The following is a 21,773-nucleotide window of genomic DNA, read 5'->3' as shown; positions in this document are numbered from 1 at the left end:
AATCCGCCTGCAATGTGGGAGACCTGGGTCTGATCCCTGGGTTGGGAAGATTGCCTGGAGAAGGGAACAGCTACCTGCTCCAGTATTCTGGCCTGGAGAATTCCATGGACTGTATAGCCCATGAGGTCACAAAGAGTCAGACATAACTGAGCGACTTTCACTTTCACTTTTCACTTAAGTTAATATTGTAAATAGATTTTAAATAAAAACATAAAAATAATAAAGTGCAAAACTCCTAAGTGTACAGCTTAACAACTCAGCACAGAGATTGTTGTTTAGTTACTGCTGCTGCTAAGTCACTTCAGTCGTGTTCGACTCTGTGTGACCCCAGAGACGGCAGCCCACCAGGCTCCCCTGTCCCTGGGATTCTCCAGGCAAGAACACTGGAGTGGGTTGCCATTTCCTTCTTCAATGCATGAAAGTGAAAAGTGAAAGTGAAGTCACTCAGTCATGTCCGACTCCTAGCGACCCCATGGACTGCAGCCCACCAGGCTCCTCCGTCTATGGGATTTGCCAGTTACTAAGATATGTCTAATTTGTTTTTGCAACCCCATGGGGTTGCAAAGCCCACCAGACTCCTCTGTTCATGGGATTTCCCAGGAGAATACTGGAGAGGATTGCCATTTCCCTTATCCAGGGGGTCTTCCTGACCCAGGGATCAAACTTGCATCTCCTGTATCAGCAGGCGGGTTCTTTACCGATGAGCCACCAGGGAAGCCCCAGCACAGAGAAAAATCACCATTAAACCACTATTCAAGTTAAAAAATATATATCCCAGGGGTCCTGTTCCATTAACTACTGTTTTTTTCCTCCCCAAGATGATTGCTCTTCTGACTTACAGCACTGTATGTTTGAATTTTACGTAAATAAATTGATATTATTTGACTTATTTTTTACTGACTTCTTTCATCTGCCATTATGTGAGATTTATTTAAGTTATCATGCATGGTATTAATCATTCATCCCCCTTCTTAATGATAATCTTTCTTTGACCATACTAAATCATTCATGAACAGTATAAAAAGACAAAATATGAACTCCCCAGGTAGGTTGGTGCCTACCCAATATGCTACTGGACATCAGTGGAGAAATAACTCCAGGAAGAATGAACAGATGGAGCTAAAGCAAAAACAACACCAGGTGTGGATGTGACTGGTGATGGAGTGGATGTGACTGGTGATGGAAGTAAAGTCCAATGAGGTAAAGGACAATATTGCATAGGAACCTGGAATGTTAGGTCCATGAATCAAGGCAAATTGGAAATGGTTAAACTATATGCAGGTCAGGAAGCAACAGTTAGAACTAGACATGGAACAACAGACTGGTTCCAAATAGGAAAAGGAGTACGTCAAGGCTGTGTATTGTCACCCTGCTTATTTAATTTATATGCAGAGTACATCATGAGAAACGCTGGGATGGAAGAAGCACAAGCTGGAATCAAGATTGCCGGGAGAAATATCAATAACCTCAGATATGCAGATGACACCACCCTTATGGCAGAAAGTGAAGAGGAGCTTTTTAAGACTCTTGATGAGAGTGAAAAAGTTTGCTTAAAGCTCAACATTCAGAAAACAAAGATCATGGCATCCGGTCCCATCACTTCATGGGAAATAGATGGGGAAACAAGGGAAACAGCGTCAGACTTTATTTTGGGGGGGGCTCTAAAATCACTGCAGATGGTGACTGCAGCCATGAAATTAAAAGACACTTACTCCTTGGAAGAAAAGTTATGACCAACCTAGATAGCATATTGAAAAGCAGAGACATTACTTTGCCAACAAAGGTCCATCTAGTCAAGGCTATGGTTTTTCCAGTGGTCATGTATGGATGTGAGAGTTGGACTGTGAAGAAAGCTGAGCACTGAAGAATTGATGCTTTTGAACTGGGTGTTGGAGAAGACTCTTGAGAGTCCCTTGGACTGCAAAGAAATCCAACCAGTCCATTCTGAAGGAGATCAGTCCTGGGATTTCTTTGGAGGGAATGATGCTCAAGCTGAAACTCCAGTACTTTGGCCATCTCATGCAACGAGTTGACTCACTGGAAAAGACTCTGATGCTGGGAGGGATTGGGGGCAGGAGGAGAAGGGGACGACAGAGGATGAGATGTCTGGATGGCATCACCAACTCGATGGACGTGAGTCTGAGTGAACTCCGGGAGTGTGTGATGGACAGGGAGGCCTGGTGTGCTGCGATTCATGGGGTCACAAAGAGTCGGACACGACTGAGGGACTGAACTGAACTGAAACAGGAGATGGCAAGAATGAACATCGACATTTTAGGAATCAGTGAACTAATATGGACTGGAATGTGTGAATTTAACTCAGATGACCATTATATCTACTACTGTGGGCAGGAATCCCTTAGAAGAAATGGAGTAGCCATCATAGTCAACAAAAAAGTCCAAAATGCAGTACTTGGATGCAATCTCAAAAACAACAGAATGATCTCTGTTCATTTCCAAGGCAAAACATTCAATATCACAGTAATCCAAGTCTATACCCTGACTAGTAATGCTGAAGAAGCTGAACTTGAATGGTTCTATGAAGACCTACAAGAACTTTTAGAACTAATGGCCAAAAAAGATGCCCTTTTCATTATAGGGGAATAGAATGCAAAAGGAAGAAGTCAAGAAATACCTAGAGTAATGGAAAAATTTGGCCTTGGAGTACAGAACGAAGCAGGGCAAAGGCTAACAGAGTTTTGCCAAGAGAACGCACTGGTCATAGCAAACACCCTCTTCCAACAACACAAGAGAAAACTCTACACATGGACATCACCAGATGGTCAATACCAAAATCATATTGATTATATTCTGTGTAGCCAAAGATGGAGAAGCTCTATACAGTCAGCAAAAACAAGACCGGGAGCTGACTGTGGCTCAGATCATGAACCCCTCATTGCCAAATTCAGACTTAAATTGAATAAAGTAAGGAAAACCGCTAGACCATTCAGGTATGACTTAAATCAAATCCCTTATGACTATACAGTGGAAGTGACAAATAGATTCAAGGGATTAGATCTGATAGAGTGCCTGAAGAACTATGGATGGAGGTTCATGACATTGTACAGGAAGCAGGGATCAAGACCATCCCCAAGAAAAAGTAATGCAAAAAGGCAAAATGGCTGTCTGAGGAGGCCTTACAAACAGCTATGAAAAAAAGAGAAGTGAAAGGCAAAGGAGAAAAGGAAAGATATACCCATTTGAATGCAGAGTTCCAAAGAATAGCAAGGAGAGATGAGAAAATCTTCCTCAGTGATCACTGCAAAGCAATACAGGGAAACAGTAGATTGGGAAGGACTGGAGATCTCTTCAAGAAAATTGGAGATACCAAGGGAACTTTTCATGCAAAGATGGGCACAGTAACGGACAGAAATCGTATGGACCTAACAGAAGCAGAAGATATTAAGAAGAGGTGGCAACAATAAACAGAAGAACTATACAAAAAAAGATCTTCATGACCCAGATAGCCATGATGGTGTGATCACTCATCTAGAACCAGACATCTTGGAATGCGAAGTCAAGCAGGCCTTTAGGAAGCATCACTACAAACAAAGCTTGTGGTGGTGACGGAATTCTGGTTGAGCTATTTCAAATCCTAAAAGATGATGCTGTGAAAGTGCTGCACTCAATATGCCAGCAAATTTGGAAAACTCAACAGTGGCCACAGGACTGGAAAAGGTCAATTTTCATTCCAATCCCAAAGAAAGGCAATGCTAAAGAATGCTCAAAGTACCCCACAATTGCACTAATCTCACACAGTAGCAAAGTAATGCTCAAAATTCTCCAAGCCAGTCTTTAATAATACATGAACCATGAACTTCCAGATGTTCAAGCTGGATTTAGCAAAGGCAGAGCAACCAGAGATCAAATTGCCAACATCTGTTGGATCATCAAAAAAGCAAGAGAGTTCCAGAAAAACATCTACTCTGCCTTAAAGACTATGCCAAAGCCTTTGACTGTGTGGATCACAACAAACTGTGGGAAATTCTTAAAGAGAAGAGAATACCAGATCACCTGACCTGCCTCCTGAGAAATCTCTATGCAGGTCAAGAATCAACAGTTAGAACTGGACATGGAACAATAGACTGGTACCAAATCAGGAAAGGAGTACGTCAAAGCTGTGTATTGTCACCCTGCTTATTTAACTTATGTGCAGAATACATCATTAGAAATGCTGGGCTGCATGAAGCAAAGCTGGAATCAAGATTGCCGGGAGAAATATAAATAACCTCAGATATGCAGAAGACACCACTCTTATGGTAGAAAGCAAAGAAGAACTAAAAAGTCTCTTGATGAAAGTGAAAGAGGAGAGTGAAAAAGTTGGCTTAAAACTCAACATTCGGTGAACTAAGATCATGGCATCCGGTCCCATCACTTCATGGCAAATAGATGGGGAAACAGTGGAAACAGTGGGAGACTTTATTTTTTTGGACTCTAAAACCACTGCAGATGGTGACTGCAGCCATGAAATTATAAGATGCTTGCTTCTTGGAAGAAAAGTTATGACCAACCTAGACAGCTTATTAACAAGCAGAGACATTACTTTGTCAAAAAAGGTCCGTCTAGTCAAAGCTATGTTTTTTTCTGGTAGTCATGTATGGATGTGAGAGTTGGACTATAAAGAAAGCTGAACACCAAAGAATTGATGCTTTTGAACTGTGGTGTTGGAGAAGAGTCTTGAGAGTCCCTTGGGCTGCAAGGAGATCCAACCAGTTCATCCTAAAGGAAATCAGTGCTGAATATTCATTGGAAGGACTGATGCTGAAGCTGAAACTCAATACTTTGGCCACCTGATGCAAACAACTGACTCATTGGAAAAACCCTAATGCTGGGAAAGAATGGAGGTGGAAGGAGAAGGGGGTGACAGAGGATGAGATGGTTGGATGGTATCACCGACCCAATGGACATGAGTTTGACTAAACTCTGGGAGTTTGTGATGGATGGGGTGGCCTGACATGCTGCAATCCATGGGGTCTCAGAGAGTTGAACATGACTGAGTGACTGAACTGAACTGAACTTACCAAAACTAATTTTCTTGTTCTGCTAGAGATGGTATTTCAGCTATGTGTTGTCTTTGCCTCTTACAACTATTGCTACTATAATATTGAATATTTTGTACTTATTTCCTGATGAATATACACACACTTCTATTGGTGAAATCCTGGAAATAAAAATATCTGGGCCATTGAATACCTGTATATTCAAATTTAATGAATAATGACATTAAATTTGATTTAATAATGACATTCTGAAAAAAATAAGTTTTTCAGAATGATCGTTACTGTTTTCTCACTAACCAATAGCACATATGAATTCCATCCTTGCCAACGTGTGATGCTGACTTTTTAAAATTAGCTGTTGGGTGTGTAAGGTTTTACATTGTGGTTTTAAATTTCATTTTCTGGTAACTAATGAGGTTGAACGGGGGCTTCCCCGTTCCTCAGTGGTAAAGAATCCAATGAATGTAAGAGATGCAGGAGACACAAGTTCAGTCCCTGGGTTGGGAAGATACTCTGGAGGAGGGTATGGCAACCCACTCCAGTATTCTTGCCTGGTAAATCCCATGAACAGAGGAACCTAGCAGGCTGTGGTCCATGGGATCGCAAAGAATTGGACACAACTAAAGTGACTGAGCACGCACGCATACACTGAGGTTGAATATTAATATATTTTAATGTTTGCTTTTTAAATTATTACTGTGAGAAGTATGATACAGGTCCCCAACTATGACTGTGGATTTGTGTTTTTATTTCTGAAAATTTGGAGTTTACCAATTGTGAGGCTATATTGTTAGGAACATTCAAATGTACATGTTTATCTCTTCCTGATAGTTGGTTCTTTTCACTTTATAAAGTATCCTTCTTATCAAAATGCATTCCTTGAAATCTACTTTGTGTGCCAAGTTAGCTATGCTGCTGCTGCTGCTGCTGCTACATCGCTTCAGTCATGTCCGACTCTGTGCGACCCCATAGACGGCCTCCTACCAGGCTCCCCCGTCCCTGGGATTCTCTGGGCAAGAACACTGGAGTGGGCTGCCATTGCCTTCTTCGCTATGCTAGTGCTCTTTAAAGGACTCTTACATGGTGTATCGTTTTCTATCTTTTTGTTTTCTAACTTGGCTTTAAATCAACCCTTTATTATTGGTCTTCTACTTGACCACCTTTGCAAGATTCTTTCGCTCTCCATTGTTGTCTTCTTTTAGATAAATTTATATGTTTTACTAATCTAGATTTTTCTTGTGTTAGCTTGTTAGTTATGCATTCTTCTGTCACTTCAGTCACTTTTTGGGTCATGATGGTGAGCATTGTTGAATTATTAGACTTACTATAAATCAATACTTTGCATCCCAAACAATGAAAAAAATTTCTTTTAAACTGTGTTACCCTCTCAGGATTCTTGTGTGATAGTTTTCTCAATTATGTGTATTCTCTCTGCATTTTAAAATGATATGAAACTTATTTTTATACAAATGGTATTCATTTAGATTATCCCACATATTCTCTTAATTGATTCTTTCTTACATCCCTTGCCTCCTTCTAGAAGTATCAGATCAGATCAGTCGCTCAGTCGTGTCCGACTCTTTGCGACCCCATGAATCGCAGCATGCCAGGCCTCCCTGTCCATCACCAACTCCCGGAGTTCACTGAGACTCACATCCATCGAGTCAGTGATGCCAACCAGCCATCTCATCCTCTGTTGTTCCCTTCTCTTCCTGCCCCCAATCCCTCCCAGCATCAGAGTCTTTTCCAATGAGTCAACTCTTCGCATGAGGTGGCCAGAGTACTGGAGTTTCAGCTTCAGCATCATTCCTTCCAAAGAAATCCCAGGGCTGATCTCCTTCAGAATGGACTGGTTGGATCTCCTTGCAGTCCAAGGGACTCTCAAGAGTCTTCTCCAACACCACAGTTCAAATGTGAATAGTTTTTAGTATTTGGGGAACATGCAAGGAGCTAATGCTTGTTTGTTCTTTTAATTTCTTAACACGTGTTTTCTGGCTTCTATTGTTTTTGTTGCAAAATCAGCTATTGGACATATTATTTGCCTTTGAACGTTAAAGTATATTTGTTCCTCTTGCTATTTTAAGAAATTCTTTTTCTTTGTTGATTAACAGTTTTACTGTTTTTGCCTAGTTATGGCTTTTTCTGTATGTGTCTTGCTTAAGGTTCTCTGTGTTTCTTGAGCTTGTGGCTTATAGTGAAGTCTCTCAGTCGTGTCCGACTTTTTGCGACCCTATGGACTGTAGCCTACCAGGCTCCTCTGTCCATGGCATTTTCCAGGCAAGAACACTGGAGTGGGTTGCCATTTCCTTCTCCAGGAGATCTTCCCAACCCAGGGACTGAACCCAGGTCTCCTGCATTGTAGACAGATACTTTACCATCTAATCCACCAGGGAAGTCCAACCAGTTAAAAAAGGTGAGGCTTATGTGTCCCACCAATTAAAAAAAAAATCTCTTCATTTATTACTGTTACTCCTTCCCCTTTCTTCTCCTCAGATACCAGTTACATGATGTTAGATCTTTCACAATGTCTTGGGCATTTCTTATCCTGTTCTCCACATTTTCCATCCATTTGCCTTTCAGTGCTAGAGACTCAGAAATTTCTTCTGCTCTATTGGTTTACCCAAAAAGTTTGTTTGAAAAACTTAAATGAACTTTTCACAAGTTCTCTTTTCAGTTATCTAATCTGATAATAAAATTACTTATTTGATAATTTTGCTACTCTATCTGTTAGTTCTAAAATTTCCATTGGATTCATTTTTATAATTTCCAGTTCTTTGATAAAGTTCTTGTTCTGGTCATTAATTTCTTGACCTATTAGTCACAGATAATGTTAAAAAAAAAAAAAGAATTATCAATCTGTTTCTACTGTCTTTTTAAAAACATGTGGTCAATTATCATTTTTCTGAATGTGTATTTGTACGTGTGCATGCATGTGAAAATCAAGGAAAAAGCCTCAGTTCTTTATTTCAGTTGATGTAGTATTGAATAGGGACACATGGTTAGGTCTGGTGTGTCAGGAATGAATATATATATATATATACGGACTTTTTAAAAACTCAGATACATTTATAATGATTTCAGTTCAATACAACTGAAAATGTAGTGTCATTAAAGGGCATTTTCTGCTAAATTTCAAATTACAGGTTTTGGGTTATTTCTGATCAGTAACATTATATCCTACTGAGTATTCAGCTTATTAACTAGAGTGACTGACAGTATCATGGTAGGAGGTAGGGAAGAGAGAGAGAGAGGAAGGCAGGGAAAGAGAAGTATTAAGGAATTGGCTTTGAGTGAGGTTTGATCCTTGGGTCTGGAAGATTCCCTGGAGAAGGAAATGGCAACCCACTCCAGTATTCTTGCCTGGAGAATCCCATGGACAGAGGAGCCTGGCAGGCTATATAGTCTATGGGGTTGCAAAGAGTCAGACATGACCGAAGCGACCCAGCATGCGTGCACGCATGAAATTGTGGGGGCTGGTAAGTCTACAGCCTGCCAGTCAGGTCAGCAGGCTGGAGACATAGAGGAAGATAAATGTTGCTCTCGAAGTCTGAAGGCAGTCTGGAGGCAAAACTCCTGCAGAGGACCTTAATGTCTTTTAATACCTTCAACCAATTAGATGAGGCCTAATCATACTGCAAAGGATGGCTTATTTTACTCAGAGTCTATTGGTTTTTATGTTAATCTCACCTAAAAAAATGCCTTCACAGAAACATCTAGACTGGTGTTCAACCAACTATCTGAGTGCCAAAGACTAGACAAATTAACATATAAAATTAATCCTTCCATATGACATGGTGAGATGGCAAAGAAATCAGATCAGAACAATAATTAAACAAGGGAACATGCTCTGCTCCTTCCCAAGAAACATTGTTGAGATCATTAGATTTTTCACACATACTTCAGCAGAGTGCTTGCTAATACTTATAGATCTTAAGAGCAGAGAAACTGAAATTGAGTTATAATCTTTGATAGTTTATATACATTTTAATATTTGGTTAGCTAATAGAGAAATATTAAAATGCACACTGGAGTGAATATTGTGATACTCTTCCCACACCCCCTTTGATGCTATGGACTCATCCCCTAGCTTCTAGGGATGTGTGAATCTGATGGGGGTACTCTGTGTCCCTCACTGGACAGTGTTCTCAAATTCAGGAACAGCCTCACTCAAGTTTGTGGCTTCCTTGGTGACTCAGATGGTAAAGAATCTACCAACAATGCAGGAGACCTGGATTCAATCCCTGGATCAGAAAGATCCCCTGGAGAAAGGAATGGCTTCAGTATTCCAGAATACTGGGATACCACTCCAGTATGCTTGCCAGGAGAATTCCATGGACAGAGGAGCCTGGAGGGCTACAGTCCGTGGGATCACAAAGAGTTCAACATGACTGAAGCAAGTTGGAACTAGGGAACAAGCCTAACTCCTTTACAACAATTTAGGGCCATTCCAGCTCCTTTGAGGTTCCTCATAGGTGTGGCTGGAGCTACATTTGAGGATGTACCGTAGGTCAACTTCTCTTTTGTCCAATCCTGCCTTCCTTATTTCCTTATGGATCTATATCTTCAGAGTACTCCCCAACAAAGTTAGCACACATGTCTTAGGTCTGTTATGTATGGGATGCAGATATTTCACTATAGGAGATGTGTTGGTAAGTGTCCTGAACAAAAATATTGAGCTGGCCAAAAGGTTCATTGGGTTTTCCCATAAGATATTATGGAAAAACCCAAATGAACTTATTGGCCAACCCAATATCTTTAACAGAGTTAAGAGTTGGGGAAAGAGTTGAACTGTGATGTAATTGCCACTGAAGATTTACCCAATCCCACTGGGAGTTCAGAGCAGAGGTAGACTTCCATAGTTGACCTAAATGGAAGCAAGGGATCTAGGCCTTTGTCCCTGGATCCACATGGAACAGTGCAGGCTGCTGCTGACAAGGATTTTATGTTTGAGTGAGGCATCACTTTTTCCTTTTCCACAAAAGGGAACATACTGAGAAGGAGCTCCCTTTGGAACCACCAGCAGGCAGGTCACAGCAACTGAAGGGATGGGTCCTCCTGAAGGGAGGACCAGGTTGCACACTACAGTCTCCACTACACAGCTGACCCACCCAACTCATGTTTGGTTTCCTGATGCCAGGAGTGTTCTTAGGAAATAGACCCTAAAATGTGATTGTGGACCTGCCTGCCTGGCAATGGGCTCCTTAAAATTTGAGGTAGGTGCATGAATAGTGATTGCTAGGTTATAGCAGTGTAACTCTTTAAATTTTCAAAATGTAAACCAAGAGGGAATATAAGTGAAAGGAAATGTGCTGGCTAGTGTAATATACCCAGCATAAGAGAAGTGATAACTGTAAGGACTGGGGAATTTGCTAGCTGTTGCTAAGCACCAATGATTTGTTAAAAGAGATAGCATCAGACCTAATGGGTTTAATTAGTAATTCAGGCAAAATATAAAAGCCAATGAATCCTCTTGATATGACTGCCCTATAGCTAAAGGGCAAATAGAGCAGAGAACCAGGTTCAGGATTGAATTTTTAAAGTAATAAAGCTTCAAAGAAACTTCTCAGTCCTGCCAGGTTTCATATGCCAGTATGAAGGTCCAGATAGGGAATCAGTGAAATTCTGAGACATGAAGTTGAAATTATCTGAGTAGACACAATTCATAACCGTAAATGCCCACATTCCCTTGTATCTGCTGAGTCTGCAAAAGTGGCCACTCACTCTTAATAAAAGTTAAGTCTTTTATTTTAGAAATCATTAAGCTTAGTGAGGAAGGCATGTCGAAAGCCGAGATAGGCCAAAAGCTAAAAGCTAGGATTCTTGGGCCAAACACTTAGCCAAGTTGTGAAGGTAAAGGAAAAGTTCTCTAATGAAATCAAAAGTGCTCTTCCAGTAAACACGTGGTAATAGGAATAGGAATATTCCAGGAATAGGAAAGTGGAACAGCCTTATTGCTGGTGTGGAGAAAGTGTCAGCAGTCTGGATAGATGACCAAACCAGCCAAAACATTTTCTTAAGCCAAAACTGAATCCAGACAAAGGCCCTAACTCTCTTCAATTCTGTGAAGGCTGAGAGAGACGAGGTAGCTATGGAAGAAAATTTTGAAGCTAGCAGAGGTTGGTTCATGAGGTTTAAGGAAAGGAGTTACCTCCAAAACATAAAAATGCAAGGTGGAGCAGCAAGTGCTGAAGTAGAAGCTGCAGCAAATTATCCAGAAGATCATTAATTAAGGTGCCAACACTAAACAACAGATTTTTTAGAGTGGATTAAACAGCCTTCAGTTGGAAGCAAATGCAATCTAGGTCTTTCAGTTAGAGAGGAGAAGTCAATGCCTGGGTTCAAAGCTTCAAACTTCCAACCTTGGAAATATAAATGGTATATAGGTTTCAGCCACCGATCAAGAAGTCTGCTTCATGGGAAGAGTTATCATGTTCATGAAAATTCTTGGCAGCCTTCCTCTCATCCACCTCCCACATCCAACAGAATAAAAACTCAAATTCATGGTATTCAATTGAGCTTCCTTCTGACTTCAGATTGCAACTACCACAGCCATGGCAGCCTCACTACTGAGCCTCTGGCCCCAAACTGGGCACCAGGGTGACACAACTCAAGGATAGCATCAAACAGTCCTTTAATCTCTCCCTACTGAAGGTCCGATCAAAGCTACCTGCTGGCCACTTCCTTACCTTGAAATCGGCTTTGATTCTGTTTCTCTCTCCAGTGTTGAGGAGCCCACATTAGTCCAAGTGCACCCTTGGAGAGGTGCACCTCTCCAAGCCATGAAGAGAAGGATGAGGACTATTCGTATTCCTTTCACTTCTCTATGAGACTCCTACTCACCAGATTTTGGTGATGTCTCCCCTAAGATGAGAAGTTGAGGGGCAGTGAAAAGGCAGTCCTCACTTTCTCTAGGGAGACAGTAAGGGTTGTTGCAGATATGTTGGTGCCATCATCACTTTTTCTTTTAAAAAATATTTATTTACTTGGCTGTGCCTGTTCTTGTTGTTGCACTTGGGATCTTTCATTGCGGTGAGCGGTCTCTCTAGTTGTGGCACATGGGCTCAGAAATTGTGGCACATGGGCTTATTTGCTCAGCTGCATGTGGGATCTTAGTTCCCTGACCAGGGATTGAACCTGCATCCTCTGCATTGCAAGGCAGATTCTTAACTGATAGACCCCCAGGGAATTCCCTACAGTGACTCTTTATGACTCTCTTCCATAGGGAGACCTTGCAAGACCTTCCTTAATAATAAAAAAAAATAATGTGAAATGGCAAGTAATATTCCAGGTCATAATTTTAAGATAAGAAGTACTATTGGCCTCGTAAGGATAATGAAACACAAACGTTCAACTGGGTTGCTTTAGGTTGAAGTGGAAGAGATATTTTAATGACAATTTATAACTAATAAGCTCCTGGTCTTAGGTCCTGCTGCTGCTGCTGCTGCTGCTGCTAAGTCACTTCAGTCGTGTCCGACTCTGTGTGACCCCATAGACAGCAGCCCTACATACACACTATACTAGGTTGCTTCAGTTGTGTCTGACTCTTTGCAAGCCTATGGACTGTAACCCATCAGGCTCCTCTGTCCATGGGATTCGCCAGGCAAGAATGCTGAAGTGGGTTGCCATTTCCTTCTCCCAGGGATCTTCCTGAATCAGGGATTGAACCTGTGTCTCTAGGTCTCCTACCTTGGCAGGGGGGTTCTATACCACTAGCGTCACCTGGTCTTAGGTCCTAATATGGACCAAATTCTTAAAAATATTTGTAACATATGGTCTCCTAACAAATATCCATCAAGGACTGTCACACTGACACTCTTTGTTCTAACTGTTCTCCTCTTACCATTTGGAGCTCTGAGCATATTTTTGTGAGTCCAGAAGCAAAATTCAAACTTCCTCTGGAAAACAAGTTAACAGAAATACACAACATATGGAACATGTACATTATGTTAGCATTTTCTGTCCTTTGTTCTCAGAAGTATGTGAGAGCAAGGTGTATGTACAATTGCTCTTCAAATTCTGTTATTCTGGCTTGAGACTTTCAATAATTATTCTGGAAAGTGTTCAAATAAATATTTAAGTTGATTTTTCTTATCTCATTTGTACATTAGTTTTAAAAAGCAGCTGACTGCCAAGTCAATAGTTCTGTTGAGTTCATCTTGAGGAAAAGGGCATTCCAGGCCGTGTATTATAAACAGTAATGAAGTAACTCTGAACAATAAGCTGTAATAGAAACAATCTGAATTATCCAGTCATAGGAGACCTTACAATAACCGACTCCTTTTGAAAATTAATCTGTTTGTAGGAAATCATTGCTTTAATAACAGATAAAATTATATTTATATACTATCTCTTTAAGATACAGAATACTAAGGGAAAAAATAACATAGCATCCTTCTTTCAAAGAGTTTATTACAGAGCAATGAAATAAATAATCTAGTAGCACTTTAAAATGTGGTGACAAGTTCAGTCAAGGCATAACTTTAGGTATTAAGAAAGTTAGTTTTTGAAATTATGTTGATTTTATGTGTTAAAACTACTCCCCCTTCAAATAACACAGTTGCTATGAACTGTCAATCACTTGGAGACAGAAGAAAAAGAGGTATTTTTTCTTATTTTAAGGCTCTCATTTTCATTACCAGTACTCAGATTAGCCAAGCATATTAATGACATGCAAATTCCTAGAAATCCTGCTTTTCATGTGATAAATGTCACACATCAGCTTATAGAAATGAGCCACTTCAAGAAGTCACTCTTCTTGGGGACTTCTCTGGTGGTCCAGTGGTTAAGAATCCACCTTCTAATTAATGGGACATGGGTTCGATCCCTGGTTGGGAAACTGAGATCCCACATGCTACAGAGAAACCAGAGAGCCCAAGCACCACAACTAGAGAAGCCTATGTCACAAGGATGATCTCGTGTGGGCAGCTAGGAGCCAATGCAGCCAAATAATAAATAAACACTGGAAAAAAAACAAAACAAAACAAAAACTCGTTGGTCTCTTTAGTTGATGCTTCTTCTCACCTGTGCTTCTAAGCATTGGAGCTCCAAGGGTTTTTCTACTCTGGGCCCTTTTCTCACCCACAATAATGACTTCAGTGACCACCTCTGTGATCCCATGTCCTGAATTTACTCTCTCCAGCCCAAGCTTTGGTCTTGGGCTTCAGTGCTATGGCTTCATCTCCTCAAACCTGCTGTGTCCCAAACCGAGCTAACCATCTTCTTTAATGAACTTTCTCCTTTTTTTCCATGTGCCTTTTCACTCTGTTCTACCACAATGACTGACCAATAAGCCTTTTTATCTCCCCCTTCTATATTCTTACTTCACATCTCAAAAACAATCACCATTCATTTTTTTTCTAAATCTTTTTTTCATATAACAGCTTTATCGATATATAATTCACGCATCATACAATTCATCCACTTGAATTGTGCAGCTCAAACTTTTTAAAAGTATATTCACAAAGTTGTGTCACCATCACCACAAACAATTTTGGAACATTTTCATCAACCTCCAAAGAAAACTCTTAGCCATTAGCAGTCAGTTCCTATTTCTCCCCAACTCCCTAGCACTGCTGCTGCTGCTGCTGCTGCTAAGTCGCTTCAGTCGTGTCCGTGCGACTTCAGTCTGTGCGACCCCATAGACGGCAGCCCATCAGGCTCCACCATCCCTGGGATTCTCCAGGCAAGAACACTGGAGTGGGTTGCCATTTCCTTCTCCAATGCATGAAAGTGAAAAGTGAAAGTGAAGTCGCTCAGTCGTGTCCGATTTCCAGAGACCCCATGGACTGCAGCCTACCAGGCTCCTCCATCCATGGGATTCTCCAGGCAAGAGTACTGGAGTCGGCTGCCATCGCCTTCTCCTCCCTAGCACTAGGCAACCACTGTTCTATTTGCTGCCTGTATAAATTTTCCTTCTCTGGACAGTGTATATAAACAGAATAACACAATATGCATTTTCCGTCACCAATTTCCTTCACATAGAATAATGTTTTCCAAGTTCATCTATGTTGTAGCATGTATCAATACTTGATCATTTTTATTGCTGAATAATATTCAACAGTATGGATATTTGCCCATTGACTGGTTGCTGGACATTAGGACTGCTTCCACTTTTTGACTATTGTAAATAATACCCTAATAGACATTCTTTAAAAAAAATTTTTTTTGACATGTACACACTGCCATATTTATTTATTTTTGGCTGCACTGGGTCTTTGTTGCTGCACGAGGACTTTCTCCAGTGGCAGAGAGCAGGCTACTTTGTAGTTGCGGTGCTTAGGCTTCTCATTACGGTGGCTTCTCTTGTTGTGGAGCACGGGCTCTTGCCACGTGGGCTTCAGTAGATGTGGCACAGGGGCTCATTAGTTGTGACTCGAGGGTCCTAGAGCATGAGGGCTTCTGTAGTTGTGGTGTGAGGGCTCAGTAGTTGTGGCACATGGGCTTAGTTGCTCCACCACATGTGGAGTCTTCCTGGACCAGATACCAAACCCATGTCTCCTGCATTGGCAGGAGGATTCTTATCTGCCATAATAAAAAAAAGTCCCATAATAAACATCCCTGTACAAGTTTTTGAACATATGTTTTCATTTCTCTTGGATACATACCTAGGAGTGAAATTTCTGGGTCATACGTAATTCCAGTCTTTTGAAGAGTTGGTAGACTGTTTTTTAAGTAGCTGCATCATGATACACTCCTGCCTATCTTGTGTGACTGCTTATTCTCTCTTCCTTCTCATCGACACTGGTGATTCTCTGTCTTTTTTCTTATAGCTGTCCTAGAAGATGTAATGTGGTATCTTGTAGTTTGATTTACCTTTTTCTGATGGTTAGTGAGGTTGAGCCTGTTTTAATGGACTTATTGGTCATTTATACATCTTCCCTAGAGACATATATATTCAAATACTTTGGCCATTTTTAAACTGAATTATTTGAACTTTTATTGTTAATTTGTAAGAATCCTCTATGTATTCTAGTTACAGGTTTCTAATAGTGTCTATGATTGCAATATTGTATCCCATCCTATGAGTTGAATTTTTACTTTCTTGTTGGTAGTCTTTGAAGCACAAACGTTTTTAATTTTGATGAATTTCAATTTATCAATTTTTTCCTTTTCTTGCCTGTGCTCTAGATATCACAGCTAAGAAAACTTTGTCTAAGCCAAAGTCACAAATGTTTACTATATTTTTTTCTAGGATTTTTAGAATCTTCACTCTTACATTGAAGTCTATAATCTATGTTGAATTAATTTTTATATATGGAGTGATTTTTAAATGATTTTTAAATCTGTCTTTCCCTCTCCAAGTACATGACCACTTTCATTGTCTAAACCAATGACATATTTTGCATCAATTACCACATGAATCTTTTCATGTCACCCTCTTTTTTCAGTCTGAGTCACCTTCATTCGATATTCTGAAATAAGGAGTTTTTCTAAAATACGCACCTAACCATGTCACTCACATTTGAGGAATAACATTTTTAATGATGCAGGGTATATCCCAGGGTTTAGCCTTGGAGACACAAACATGCAAAGAGAATTCTCTAAGTAAATTGTCTCATCTCTCTGACCATTTGTTGTGTGCCAACCCAACCAACTTTTTTCAAATCTGTATGTGTGAATATTTTCCAAGATTTCAGAGTAACGAAGTGAAAACCCTGTACCAAAATATAAGTTGAAAAGACCATATTTTTTCTCTTGTGTTTTGTTATTGTTGTTGTTTATATGGAAGAATTATTTTTAAAAAACTCATAAGTCATTCCCACAATACACATGCTGATACATATGAATACAGAATATAATAAACTTATAAATTTTTTCTTTATTAATAATGAAGGGGTTTTTTGCCTTTGAAATCAAATGACATCAACTTTGAGTCCATGTGGGTTCAAGTATTTGGTCTCTACATAATGGACCATAAATTAATTTCTAAATAATCAAATATCAGTCTGATAAAATAATATGATAAAGTAGAACAAAATAAATTATTGAAAGTGCTAGAAATTGTGGAATAACAGAAATGTTCAGTTAAAAAATGAGTACAAATTGAGCCAATGTGTATAAATTTTTACCTCATAAAAGTTTGAAAGATAACTTTGCAAAATCAGAAAAAATGATTGACTTATAGCAATCTAACTTCTTTTGTATGTCTTTAGTCATGGATTAAAATACAATTTTAGATTTTAGTTGTTTCCTATTACACATTGTATTACATAATCCATGAATAAACTGAAATATTCTGTTTTTGTAGCACTTACATCTTGGTTTCCTATCCAAGAAGTGCTTGCAGGATTTACATGGTGACCTGATAAGTAGAATGTACTTACTGTATTCACAGAGATGCTTAAGGAAGCTACACAAGAGAAGAAAGAGAAAGATTTAAAAAATTTACAGGAACAAACATTGCATTATGAACAATACGCAGTTTCTCCTGGGAACTTATCTGTGAAACAGAAGCCTGTTCATTATGCCCTGAATACAGCAATGAAAATGTACAGGTTGTGAAGCCAGTGACACACGCATGAATGGCCGAAGTGTTAGTGAGACCTGACCCAGAATGATCTCGTATATGAATCTCCTTTTCTCCAGAGAAAACCATGTGAGGCTTACAGCTGACCTTTTACTTGATTCATGTTTATGTGCGTATTGACCATTTATTACATATGAGTTATTTTGTGAAACAACAGAAGTGGAAGAACTCTCTCGATTCATACTTGTAGCCAGGGAATTGAAAGTCAGAAGTTCATGCTGACGTCTGACAATGGCTGTTTGTATAATAGTAGGCAAGGTTCTTGACTTCAGCAATTAGGCTTCATATAGTTTGTGTACTATATTCATTTTTATGTTTTCTAGTTTTCAGAAAAGTAAAGTTCACTCATTTAAGCAATAAGCATTTATTGAATACTATCTATGTAGACTAAATTGAAAAGCAGAGACATTACTTTGCCAACAAAGGTCCGTCTAGTCAAAGCTATGGTTTTTCCTGTGGTCATGTATGGATGTGAGAGTTGGACTGTGAAGAAGGCTGAGCACCAAAGAATTGATGCTTTTGAACTGTGGTGTTGGAGAAGACTCTTGAGAGTCCCTTGGACTGCAAGGAGATCCAACCAGTCCATTCTGAAGGAGATCAGCCCTGGGATTTCTTTGGAAGGAATGATGCTAAAGCTGAAACTCCAGTACTTTGGCCACCTCATGTGAAGAGTTGACTCATTGGAAAAGACTCTGATGCTGGGAGGGATTGGGGGCAGGAGGAGAAGGGGACGACAGAGGATGAGATGGCTGGATGGCATCACTGATTCCATGGACGTAAGTCTGAGTGAATTCCAGGAGTTGGTGATGGACAGGGAGGCCTGGCGTGCTGCGATTCATGGGGTCGCAAAGAGTCGGACACGACTGAGTGACTGAACTGAACTGAACTGAACTATGTAGATGGCCAGTCTGAGCATACATTCTAGAAAGAAAGTACATCTTAAAGCTTTAATATTCAGGTATTTTGAAGGAATGTTTGGAATCTTAATAATTCAAATTCAGTGTGTGTGCATTCTTGCTCAGTTGTGTCCGACCCTTTGCAACCCCATGGACTGTAGCCCACCAGGCTCCTCTGTCCATGGGATTTCTCAGGCAAGCATCCTCGCATGGGTTACCATTTCCTCCTCCAGGGGATCTTACCAACCCAGGGATCAAACCCTTGTCTCTTCTGTATCCTGCATTGGCAAGAAGATTCTTTACCAGTAGCACCACTTAGAAAGCCCAAATTTGGGAAAGTCTATGAATAGACGATGAGTTGGCAGGAGTATCTTTCTATCAGTTTCTATGAGATTCTTGAATTCCACTAATGATTCTATTAGATTGTGTAAAGCTGAGTTTGCAGCCCTTGAGACTTGAAGATTTTTTATCAGGGCATGGTAAATAACTCAGTCTCATCCCTCCAAACTTTGACAGTCCTGACATGCTCAATAAAATCACTGGCATTTCTTCCAAGTGTTGTGGGGTCAGTGACCCAGGACATGATGTGGGACTGATCCCATGCTTACTCTTCAAACAGTGCTTGAATTTGGATGAATCAGTTTGTTTCATGGTTTCTCATCTGTAAAACAGATATTGTAATAATTATGTGTCATGGTAAGAGTTACATAAAATAACCACTCACCTTTAGAGGATTTGATAAACATTAGTGCCTTTGAAACTTCCTGTGACCAGGAACTCTTTAAGATGCAAATGCTACAAATAATTCATGTTCATGGAAATTACATTTTTGGGGGGTGTCAACTCAGATATCTTACAGCTGAAAAAACTGTAGAGTACTCAGTGGTAGAAAAATCTGAGCTGGAAATCCTTGCCTCTTCTCTAGGTTAACTGGCTACTTTAGTGAAGTAATTCAGCATCTTTGGGCCTTATTAAAGACCTTGGGAATAAGGACAGTAACACTGTTCTTGTGTCTTTTTTATGGTTCCTGGATGAGCTAAGTGAATTGTTGGAATGGTTCCAAAAAAATTGTTTTATTCATCTGTCAGGGCTTCTTATACTCTCTTGATCTGAGCAACAATAAGGAAAGGCAGAGAATGAAGCATTGAATAGAATCCATCCTTTCCCCCAAGAATCACAAATTCACATTATGGAGAAATGAGTTCAATATGCCCACCTCCAACTGACACAGAAACAATAATCACTTTGGACATAAAATACCGGGCTAGTCATGGGTGTAACATCAGCCAGAACCTTCGGACTAAAAGCTTCCTGTAAGAGTGACCAAACAATATATCCTATTTTTAAGCTAAATAATAATATTAGAATAATGATGACTATAAGGAGATGAAGAAGAGGAAGAGGGAAAAGAATGGTGAAAAGGGAGATGGGAAGGGGGAAGAGAAAAAAGGAAATTATGAAACTTATGAATTAGTAATAGTAAAATAAGAATAAGAAAGCTGTGGTACATATACACAATGGAGTATTACTGAGCCATTAAAACAATACATTTGAATCAGTTCTAATGAGGTGGATGAAACTGGAGCCAATTATACAGAGTGAAGTAAACCAGAAAGAAAAATACCAATACAGTATACTAACTCATATATATGGAATTTAGAAAGATGGTAATGATAACCCTGTATGTGAGACAGCAAAAAAGACCCAGATGTATAGAACAGTCTTTTGGACTCTGTGGGAGAGGGTGAGGGTAGGATGATTTGGGAGAATGGCATTGAAACATGTATAATATCATATGTGAAATGAATCACCAGTCCAGGTTTAATGCATGATACAGGATGCTTGGAGCTGGTGCACTGGGATGACCCAGAGGGATGAGATGGGGAGGGAGATGGGAGGGGGGTCAAGATGGAGAACACATGTACACCCATGGTGGATTCATGTCGATGTATGGCAAAACCAATACAGTATTGTAAAGTAATTAGCTTCCAATTAAAATAAATAAATTTATATTAAAAATAATAAAGTGTCATTAAAACATCAAGAAAAAAGAATATGATGAAGTAATTAGAAACCAATCACTTATGTTTCCACCACACTCATGACATTTCAAATGAGGTGTTTAAGGTTATGAATGCCCCCATGTTAATCTGTGGGTTCCTTGCATACAATTCACAATTTTTAAAGTCAGCTAGAGCAGTGTTTTCCATGATTGACCACTAAGAGTACGTTCTGTTCTCCATTTCCAGAAAAAACACCTCAGAAGATTTTAATATACAGGTATTTCTACAAGAATCTGGGCTTCCCTGGTGGCTCAGACAGTAAAGAATCCTTCTGCATTGCCAGAGAGATGGGTTGGACCTCTGGATTGGGAGGATCCCCTGAAGAAGGGAAAGGCTACCCACTCCAGTATTCTTGCCTGGAGAATCCCATGAACAGAGAAACCTGGTGGGTTACAATCCTTGGGGTCTCCCCAGTGTTCATTGCAGCACTGTTTACAATAACCAGGACATGGAAGCAACCTAGATGTCCATCGGCAGACGAATGGATAAGAAAGCTGTGGTACATATATACAATGGAATATTACTCAGCTATTAAAAAGCATGCATTTGAATCAGTTCTAATGAGGTGGATGAAACTGGAGCTTATTATACAGAGTGAAGTAAGCCAGAAAGAAAAACACCAATATAGTACACTAACACATATATATGGAATTTAGAAAGATGATAATGCTGACCCTACATGCAAGACAGCAAAAGAGACACAGATGTAAAGAACAGTCTTTTGGACTCTGTGGGAGAAAGTGAGGGTGGGATGATTTGAAAGAATAGCATTGAAACATGTATATTATCATATGTGAAACATCACCAGTCCAGGTTCGATGCATGAGACAGGATGCTCAGGGCTGGTGTACTGGGATGACCCTGAGGGATTGGATGGTGAGGGAAGTGAGAGGGGGTTTCAGAATGGGGAACACATGTACACCCATGGCAGATTCATGTCAATGTATGGCAAAAACCACTACAATATTGTAAAGTAATTAGCCTCCAATTAAAATAAATAAATAAATTTTAAAAATATATCCTTGGGGTCTCAAAGAGTCAGGCATAACTGAGTGACAAAGCATGCACTGAAAGAATGAAGAGAAAGAAGGCTTTCAGCAGAAGCTCCTCTGTGGGCAATTGGGGGCCTGCAGGGAGAAGAGGAAGGTGCACCCCAGAGGGGTGCCAACAGCTGCTGTAGAAGCAGGTTCTCTCCCAATTTAAAGGAGTGGAAGTGCATACATAATATTGGAGGGAAAACAAAAAGTCAGAAGGAACAAGTTAAAAATCACCTCCAATCCCATGGGGG

Source organism: Bos indicus, chromosome 13 (assembly GCF_029378745.1).
Source record: "Bos indicus isolate NIAB-ARS_2022 breed Sahiwal x Tharparkar chromosome 13, NIAB-ARS_B.indTharparkar_mat_pri_1.0, whole genome shotgun sequence".
NCBI classification, from domain to species: Eukaryota; Metazoa; Chordata; class Mammalia; order Artiodactyla; family Bovidae; genus Bos; species Bos indicus.
This window is presented reverse-complemented; position numbering follows the sequence as displayed.